The 10,518-nt window shown below is 33.7% G+C and overlaps 1 long non-coding RNA gene across 1 annotated transcript; it reads right to left on the bottom strand.

Annotated features, from left to right (window-relative positions):
• Positions 1-868: 868 nt before the first annotated feature.
• LOC110689139 lies at positions 869-2,126 on the bottom strand. The gene is made up of 2 exons (XR_002504814.1): positions 1,939-2,126; positions 869-1,109 (listed from the first exon to the last, which is right to left on the bottom strand). It is a non-coding gene; the product is annotated as an uncharacterized LOC110689139 (long non-coding RNA).
• Positions 2,127-10,518: the final 8,392 nt, after the last annotated feature.

Raw genomic sequence — 10,518 nt, 5'->3', positions numbered from 1 at the left:
ATAAGTTCAAAAAAAATAAAGAAAAAAAGAAAAAGAGTGAACTTCAAAAGAAAAAGAAAAAAAGAGCAAAGAGGGAAAAAAAATGTAAATGTTCAAATGTTCTAGTAGAAGGTTGATCAAGAAGGAAAAAAAATTGTATTTCAATGAGAAACAAATTCAAGTTTGGAAGTTAAAGTTATTTATTCACTCAAGTTTACATTGTTATATTTTTGTGAATGAAATTGTAAGTGTTGGGATTTGTTTGATATGATTGGAGTTGTTTGGTGAATTTTTGGTGGAGTTGAGTTGTGTTGGTGATGATACGGTCATTACTTGTTTTTGACCTTGGGGTTTGTTAGAATATGGCTCCCTTGAGCATGGCTTTACTCTCACATTTTCCCAAATTTATCCTACCTTTTACCCTAGCCTTACATTACAAGCATTAAAGACCTTCTGACCTTTGTGCATAGAGCGGAGTTGTGTGACTGTGAAATTACACTACTACAAAAAAAGGGCTTAGGGAACGGTTAAAATAGGCTTTATAGAACGTCTTAGGAGCGTTCTTTTGCTAAGAGATGTGTAAAGTATGGAGAACGGGTCAAATAGGCGTTCTATGTACTGACAAATAGAGAACAGTTGTTAGTCACAACCGTTCTCTTTTCCCTTCCTAAAATCGTAAAATAATGTAGGAAAACAAAACGGTTAGGCTACTTAACCGTTCTATATAATATTACAAAAGAGAACAGTCAAGTTAGATAACTGTTCTCTATTTTTCTTTTATTTTAAAAAATAATAATATCTAATTTATATTGTTGCCGGATTTTTATACATGGAAGGAACTTTTGTTAAAATACTACTATACAATACAATGTAAAATACATACATAGTATTAGTAAATATACAATAAATTCATCTAATTAATAAAATACGGAGTATTATTACCAAGTATATCAAATAGAACTACAACTTTTACCCTATCATCACAACTACCCTGAAAATTGAAAACCAATAAGCTCATGTACAAAACCTTGTATACTAAAACATTTTAACTTATAACTTCAACAAATCTTTGTTACTCCGCTTCAAACAATTACTCCATATCACTTATGAACTCTTTGACTTCAAAATATCTGCAAATGCAAACAAAAGTGTTACTTTGTATATTAGATTAATATATCAACAATAAAAACACACTCCATATTCAATAAATTAAATTTAGAAAATAATCAATTGAAGAAAAAAAAAAAAAACAAGAAGAGCAAGATACAAAGTTCAAATAATGTATTGTAAAACTTATATCCATGAATATCATAATCCTAAGTCTTATCAATTAAAAGAAAAAGAATGAACTCAATCATCCTAAAGTTATACTAACAAAAGCATATCCGTCCCCTAAAATCAACTAAAAATATACAAGTGGAACTTATTTGAACTCCAATCAGATCATCAGAAATCAAATAAAGTTAAACAAGTTATTTAATCTAAAAATATATAACCAAATTTATGGGAGCAATTGATTAAAAAAATAGATCTAGTATAAAAAAGAGGGAGAATTCGGACTAATTGAGTAATTGATACAGAGTATCATATATATCATAAAATACGCATCTTTAATTTCATAGGAGTTGGGGATTACATAGGAGAAGATATGACGGAGGAAATTATAAGAAAAAAATTTTCAGATCTTAACTTGTTTAATGGCCTGGTAATTGAATCTAATAATTGGAGTTACTATAACATGAATCAAATCGATAATGGAAATGCATCTCTATTTCGAAATCAATACATTGGGATACAATTAAATATACAACCATTAGTATACTTCATTCTAAAAAAAAAAAAAAAAAAAACTAACAGATACAAAAATTCTTTTGTTTAAAAATGTAAAAAAAAAAAAAATACACCAACTGTTCAAAGAATTCACTAGATAGATCTAGAAAATGAACAAGAAGAACATACCATTTCCATCAATGATAAGAAATTCAGGAACAACACAAAATTCTGAAGATCGAACTTTAGACCACCGATTTTAATCACCATTAGTATTTTTTGGGGTCCGTGAATATGATATAGGAAGTTGCAAACTTAATCTTTAGGATTTAATGGCGGCTATAAAAAAATGGGTGAAGACGTTGAGTTAGGTTTAAAGAAGAAAGGTTGTACGTGATTTATGAAAGAGCACAAGGCCCACCAATTTGAATTACATTGGAAAGTAGTACACAACGGTTATATAGTAAAGCGTTCTATACTCTTTCCTTTATAGAACGCCTGAACATGAAAAGCGTTCTATATAGTTCTATGAAACGCTTATCCAACCTAACCGTTCTCTATCTTGCGTTTTCTATTCCACTTTTTGTAGTAGTGTTAGTTGTTTATCAATGCAAAGAATGACTGGACATATTCCGAGTCGACTATTTAGGTTGAGTGTATGTTTTCTTTTTTACACACGAGTGTTGTGAGTTTGGGAGGGCATTGTTCACATAAAGGGGTTGGGAAGGAGAGCGATCGAATACATCTTTTACTCACCACATAAATGAGCATTGAGTGTGTGAGCACTAGTCATGAATTCTATATGCTCTTGTGGTTTGCTCTATTTGACAATTGTTAGGGAGGATGAGTGATTGGATGGATGAGATTGGTTGATGTTGATGCATGCTTGTTGTATTTGCCTTGAATTGGTTGCTCTTGATTTTGATTATTTGGGGTTTGGCATGTTTTATGTATTCATTGATAAGCTCTTTGCTTAGGGACAAGCAAAGGTTTGGCTTAGGGGAATTTAATATATCTATATTATATAGTATTTTACCCCCATCCATTCGTCGTAATTGGTAGTGTTTTTTATCTCATTTGAGCCACTTTAGTTACTAATTGTTGTTTTTTAATGTTTTCGTAGTTTTGGTTGAGTTTTGCAGGAAATTGCACATTTGGGGCATTTTCCCGGGATTTTATGAAGCTACTACGAGCATTGGAGGAGCACGACCGATATACCGAGGCAATTGGACCAAGTAGTCAAGCCCCAAGGAGGAAACTCGGATTGGGCTGAATGATCGGGGCCCAATCAAGAAAACCAACTTGCCCAAAGTGGCCTTGCCTGGCCAGGATGGCTTCGCCCGAAGGCACGCCCAGCCAGGAGGGGCGGAAGAAGCAAGACGCCCGATCTCGCGCCCGACCGGGCTCGAGAGAAGACTTGAGGGAGAAAAGGCGCGCTCAACCGGGCGCGTGTCTTAGGAAGTTAATTAAGTCGATTTTAGTTTGTTTAATTTAGGATTTTGGATTTTAAAATAATACGATTTTGTTAAGTAATTTTAGGAGATCTTCTCTTAGACTTTCTCTCTCTACTTAGTTTTATTTCCTCTCTTGTTTTCTCTCTCTACAACTTTACTCTTTGTTCTTGATTCAACTCATTATTTCCGTTAACTTTGGTAATAATTTCTTCTCTATTAATTTCAGTATTTTTATTTCTTTAATTCATCATGACTTGTTTAATTGCTTTGATTGGTTTAGATTTAATTATGTGTGAGTAGTTTTCTTTCTAGGGTTTGTGGGGATCCATTAATAATATGAAGGGGTAATTTATTGTTGTTGATTGTCAATGCTTAAATAATTTCCTAATGATTGATTTAATGCTATGCAACTAGACTTGCGCAGGTATTTTATGTTTGAGTTTAGAAATGTTGATTTGAGATTCGAGAGATGAGAATTTATGTTTAGGCTTAGTTTCAATACGCGGACTAATTTATAAATGGTTAAGTCGAGATTCGAGAGATGGGATTTAATACCGTTAAATTAACTATGTGATTGTAATACGTAGCAAAAGCCATTTATGATCTTATTAATTGATGCATCGATGATTGATTATTATGTTTTACCCTGGAATATTATTTATTGGTGAACCTATGCCCTAGGTCTTTTATTCATGGATTTCCCCTTACTTTTGTTTCTCCCTACTTTTATTCATCGTAGTATAGTTTCTTTATATAACAACAAATTGGTTACTTAATAATTTAGATTACTCTTAATTTATTAGGAATAAATTGACTTGTTTCCCTGTGGTTCGACCCTTCTTCCCTATCTGCATAGTTAGTGGACTTAGGAATTATTTTTGATAAGGTGATACGACTTTAGCCTGTCACAGCCCACGTTCGGGCACAATCGAACCAGCTACATCCCACGTTTGGGGGATAAGTGAACCATCTACACCCCATGTTTGAGGATAATCGAACAATCATCATTTTAAAAACATTAGTGATCATCTCCCAAAGCGAAGACAATTCACGGCGCAAGGTTCTCGATACACAGAGACTTGCAATCTCATCATCAGACAAGCTTTTCCTCATGCATGAAAAATTGTCGGCCGTGGCCACCAGTCAAGGCGAAGAAGTCAACGATTATATCATCTATCAACATTCCCCAAGCATGGAAAATCTTTATCCGGTGGATTTCTTCAGGCATAGAAAACTACCAAATTTATTTTCCACCGATACACTGGTGTTAGATACTATTGAACATATTCATCACCGATACACTGGTGTTAGATACACGTTCTATCTCTTCACTCTTTTATCTGTAGAACTAACGCTTTTCTCCAGGTATCGGCATATACACAGTGATTTAGAATCGTAGAATGTCTTAAATCATTCTCCATCCCTATTTACTACTTTGACTATCGTTTTCGAAACTGACGTTTCTACAAACTTAGTCAAAGTTGTGGCTTTTGTAGACACCTAAAAATGTCTCCCCAAACCCAAACCTGATGATGAACAACATTTCACCGCAAACATTAGTCAGGTAAAGTATTTAATCTTGGAGTGCTAAAATTCATATTCAATCCCAATACATCGCATAAACCAACCAAATTTCTAGCCCCTTTTAAACCATAACTTACTTTCCACTTTTCGTATCCACATTGCAAAACCGAGAGAAACTTATTTTCTGGCCCTATAATTTTGCTCCAAATATTATTTGGTTTGATAAGCATTTCAATAGGCTTTCCAACAGTATATCATAAGCCTAATTCCTATTTGAAACGAAGTACATATGAGCAAAACACTAAACTCTGCCCAAAATCGATACCCTTTCACTCAAACACCTATATCTTAAAATCTATAAATTATTTTGACTTGATTCCAATTGGGTTGGAAATTAGACTTGATACTATTTGCAAAGATATATTATATGCCTTCTTCCATGTTAAAGATTAAAAGTTATTATAGCATTTAAAACGCATAAAAAAACTGGAATTACAGCGCAACACCTAAAATGACGCGTCACGGTGTATGCCAACGTGCCACAGTGCATTGTACTGTGTCACGCTGCTTTCACGTGTCTTTTTCGCGTTTTTTATCACGAGCTAAATGAATTTGGACGCATTTTTGGACCAACTATACACTGCGACAAGGTATACTGTACCTTGCCACGGTTGACAAAACCGTGTCACGGCGCCCAATATCGTGTCACGGTACACACACCGTGTCATGGTACCCAATTACGGTTTTTCCGCTAATCTTATCTTTCTAGGGTTCCGTGCATCTCTCTATTTATTTCCTCTATAAATACCCTCCTCATTTCTATAGTCCGGGGGCATCAAATCATTCTCTCTTCCTCTCTCATATAATAAACCATTTTGTCTTCCTCTCTTATACTTCAAAACCTTCTCTCTTTTCTCTCTCTTGCTTAAAATTAATTTCCAGCCTTACTTATTCTTCCACCATACATCCATTAAGCATCCCAAGGAGTCCACAATTGACTCGAGGTTTCATCCTTAAACCAAGGCGCGAAAGGTATCATTAACTAAGGGTTTGGACCAAATAAACTCTACATTAATTTAATTTAATTTCCATTTGATTTATATTTTTATTGAAGTTCCTAAAAATTTATTCATGAGATAGAAATTCAAGAAAACACGAAAAGTGAGTAATTACTCACTTAATTACTCTTATTTTTATTCTTGTTGTTAGTATCATGATTAGGTTTAGTATGATTTGATTTGACTAATATATTATTGTTAAATTTCTTTCAATATTAATGTTGATTTTATTATATTTTTATGATCACCATAGTGCATGTTTAAAGGGTATATGTAATAGAAAAATCACGACTAATGACATAATTTGGACGACCGGTTTAGGTTCCTTTTTAATCATGTCGTAAATTGAAGCGATCACATTATTTTAGAATTATATGTTGCATTAATATTCAAACAATTTAGCATAACAATAGTTTGGAGCAAATTGAATCTTTGTTTGTACGTCTATGAGATCGCAGGAATCACTTTTCACTATAAGAATCGAGTCGTGGCCAATATAGGCAAATGTGACTCCATGAATGATAATTGAAGCGATCACATTATTTTAGAATTATATGTTGCATTAATATTCAAACAATTTAGCATAACAATAGTTTGGAGCAAATTGAATCTTTGTTTGTACGCCTATGAGATCGCAGGAATCACATTTCACTATAAGAATCGAGTCGTGGCCAATATAGGCAAATGTGACTCCATGAATGACTTTGTACCATCATCCCCGATCCTCCTTTCATGGTTCCGAACCATATGGAGTTAGTAATATAATGGATTATGAATGGGGTGTAACCTTCACGGGTCAATCGTTGTTGCCTATCGTTGTCCCTTAATCGTGGTTATCTTTAATGATCCATGAACGGTTTACAAGTTCTTTAAAACTTGTTGGCGGCTCCGTACCTACTTTCCTTTTCCCTAATTGTTGTCCCTAATCGTATATGTTAATACTCACTTTCTAAGAGTGCCAGATTCACACATGCATAACATAGGCACACTTCAAACGATGACTACACCCACTTACTTAAAATTCCTTTACCACCCTTAATGATCCATTTCCTATTAAAACTAACATTTTGACTTTCTTTTCAATTCCATTGACTTTAAATTATAAAATAAAGTAATTTCTAAAATTATTAAATAAATATATAAATTGGACCTTTAATAAAACTCTTTAAATTAATAAAACCTCATAAATAATTAATTTCTACTTATTTAAATAAATTAAGAAATTCTTATTTAAATTAAAATACATATAAAAATATGGGGTATTTCAACCCGACTCAAACCCAAGAACGACCCTAACTCGTTTTCAATCCGAGTTAAACCTGACCTATTATTCACCCGACTCGAATGTAACTTGATCTTAACCTGACCAAAACCCGATAAGATGTATGACCCGCATGTCCAGACACAAGCATGACCTAACCCAAACCTAACCCGCATAGGTTACGACATTAACCCAAATTGACCCAACCCGAGTTGATTCGACCCACACTTACCCAACCCAAACCCAATCCGTTGACCCGAATTGATAGCTTTAGGTGGCTGGGGGCTTGGGTCGGGCAACTGTCTTTTTATTGTTTTGTTAATTTTTAGTTTATTCACTAGTAGAAAAAAAGCATTAGGCAGCGGTTCAAACCCGGTCTAAGGCACTGGTTTGAACCGCTGCCTATTTGAGGGGTGCCAAAAACCTGCTATTTGGCACCGATTCAAAACCGGTGCCATAGGGTAGAATAGGCACCGATTAACCGTTGCCTAATAATGCTCTCCCGCCATTTTTTTTTGGGTGGTGGATAGTTTTGGCACCGGTTCCTGCCTAATCGGTGCCTTTTGTATAATTTTTTTTTTTCGTTTTTTTTTTCCATCGTGCAATAATATTTTTAAAAAAAACCTGCAATAATAATAACCTGTAATTCCAGAAATTATATTAAATATAATACTTAATAATTTTATTATTATAATAACTAATAATAATATTATTAATTATTATATACAAAAATAATATTAGATACAAGAATTCAATTATAGATATAAATATTCCCAAACGCAATATAAAAAAAAAAAAGTTGCTTACATATACAAATAATAGTAATTACACATATATAATGAATAATAAGTTATATATAGTTCAAAAGTTAACATAAATAATTTACAATTACAATGCATGCCATTTACATGTTGAAGGTGATGAAAGACGCCAACATGTCACGAACTTTATTAAGCTCCTTGATTGTCAACGGACCATCCTTTTTGACCTTGCAAAACTTGAAATACAAAAACATTATTTTAAAAATAATTAATTAGGCAAAAAATATGTATTTTATCAAATATTACCTATACGACTTCTATATAGCCCATTTACTACATTACTTATCAAATGAACTATTTCTTTCTCATAACATGTCAATATTGGATAGTTGTATGTGTGTAAGCCCTAAAATTGAATAGGAGAGCATTTTGTTAAGGTTTATGACGGTTTTTACCCAAAATGGCCCGAATATGGCCTATATGACCTTACTTTGCCCATTTCCTACATTTCTTATTAAATGAACTTTATTTATCTCATAACATGTCAATATTATCTAGTTATAGGTGTATAAGGAAAGAAATCACATCAAAAGAGCATATTAACACAAATGGCCCTAATATGGCCCATATGACTTCTATTCAGCCCATTTTCTACCTTTCTTGTGAAATAGCCTTTTTGTTTCTCATAACATGTCATTGTTGGATAATATTAGGTTTCTAAGGCTAGAAATCACATCAATATAGCATTTCAAGAAGTTTAACAACGCATTTTACTCAACATGGCCCAAATAGGGCTTATATGACTTCTATGTAGCCCATTTTCTACATTACTTATCAAATGAACTATTTCTTTCTCATAACATGTCAATGTTGGGTAGTTTTATGTGTGTAAGCCCTAAAATTGTATAGGAGAGCATTTTATTAAGGTTTATGACGCTTTTTACTCAAAATGGCCCGAATATGGCCTATATGACCTTACTTTGCCTATTTCCTACATTTCTTATTAAATGAACTTTATTTATCTCATAACATGTCAATATTATCTAGTTATATGTGTATAAGGAAAGAAATCACATCAAAAGAGCATATTAACACAAAATGGCCCTAACATGGCACATATGACTTCTATTCAGCCCATTTTCTACCTTTCTTGTGAAATAGCTTTTTTGTTTCTCATAACATACCATTGTTGGGTAATATTAAGTGTCTAAGGCGTGAAATCACATCAATATAGAATTTCAAGAGGTTTTAGGACTTACCTCATCAAGCTGTTGAGTGTCCGTACAATGAGTCACAATGTCAAGCATGAATCTCATCACATACAAAGCACAATCAAGTCCATTCTCTTGTTGTGCGCACTAGCATATGAAAAACAAATCACATCAGTGAAACATGCAAAGGAAATGAGAAAATATTTACTACCATAGATTTTCAAGATAATCACAATAATATCATGTAAATTACCGACGGTGTCTTCCATGTTGGACCCTTTGGAGCACGACAATGTAGCTTCTTCATAACACTGTAGTATAAAAAAATACAATCAAATTTGATTAGTCATATGATTACTAAATTAGTTATTATTAGCAATAATCATCACTATAGGTTGCTATATATATTTACTTTTGCAATATAGACTTCACGAGCCACTTCTCCGATGATCGAGCTGAATCAAGGTGATAAATTGTGTTAGTGGAATTACAAATCACCATGAGGCTCCAATGCTCCCTACATAAGTTCGCAATAGACAAGGTAATTAATATTTAGGAGTCAACATATAATGAGGCCAAATCGATTGAATTTGACATGGTTAGACTTACTCTGTATAACATGGGGCGAATATGAACTTGTCTCCCGCACGCGTTGATTCCCTTATACTCTGTTCAACATAGTACAACACGTCATGGGGGTTGCCTATGATTTTAGTAGTGGATAACTGCTCGGGGCATAACCACCCAACTTTACAAGGAGAATTAGTGTCAGTTAAGTGCTCCTGTAGTGCTCTGCGTGCATGAACATTGATTAATTTATCAGATGTAGGATAATCACCATCAATTTGAATAACTTGAAAAAAGTATAGATTATGTGGGCATTGAAGTACCTCATGAATGTTTGAATGAGGGAAATGTTAAGCTTTGCACCACGTAGAAATTCCTTCACATCTTCTTTGCTGATCCATGCAATTGCATCCTCATCATAGTGGAACATTGCCTTAGTAAGTGCAACTTCCATGGGATCGAGCAAATGACAAGCACGGTTGTGAAGAAAGGTCATGTCAGTAGAGAGCGATTGAAGAACAATGTCTTCAACAAGTGGAGTAGGTGGCATGTGTGAACCTTTCGAAGAGTGCAACTTCGACGCTTGTTCACTCTTGGACTGTTGTTCACTTAGCTTCTTCTTAGGTTGATAAATTCTTTTAGGCTTCTCCACCCTCTTTCTCTTTGAAGTTTTGCTTCCATTGGAATCTGAAATAGTTTGTGAAATAATAAGTTTCAACTCACAATCACTTATAATTGGACCCAAAAACTTAGAACTTGGCGATTTTTATGTAATTTCAAATGACAAACACTTATAAATATGTGATTATGAGTTGTTTTGAGATACAAGGAGTTTATAAGTTGAGAAATGAAGAAAATAGCCAAGTGAGTAGCCATTTCGGGTCAAAATGACTTTTTTGATGAATTGGACCCAAAAACTTAGAACTTGGCGAT

This window comes from Chenopodium quinoa, unplaced genomic scaffold, assembly GCF_001683475.1.
Source record: "Chenopodium quinoa cultivar QQ74 unplaced genomic scaffold, ASM168347v1, whole genome shotgun sequence".
Classification (NCBI taxonomy): Eukaryota; Viridiplantae; Streptophyta; class Magnoliopsida; order Caryophyllales; family Amaranthaceae; genus Chenopodium; species Chenopodium quinoa.
This window is presented reverse-complemented; position numbering and strand designations above follow the sequence as displayed.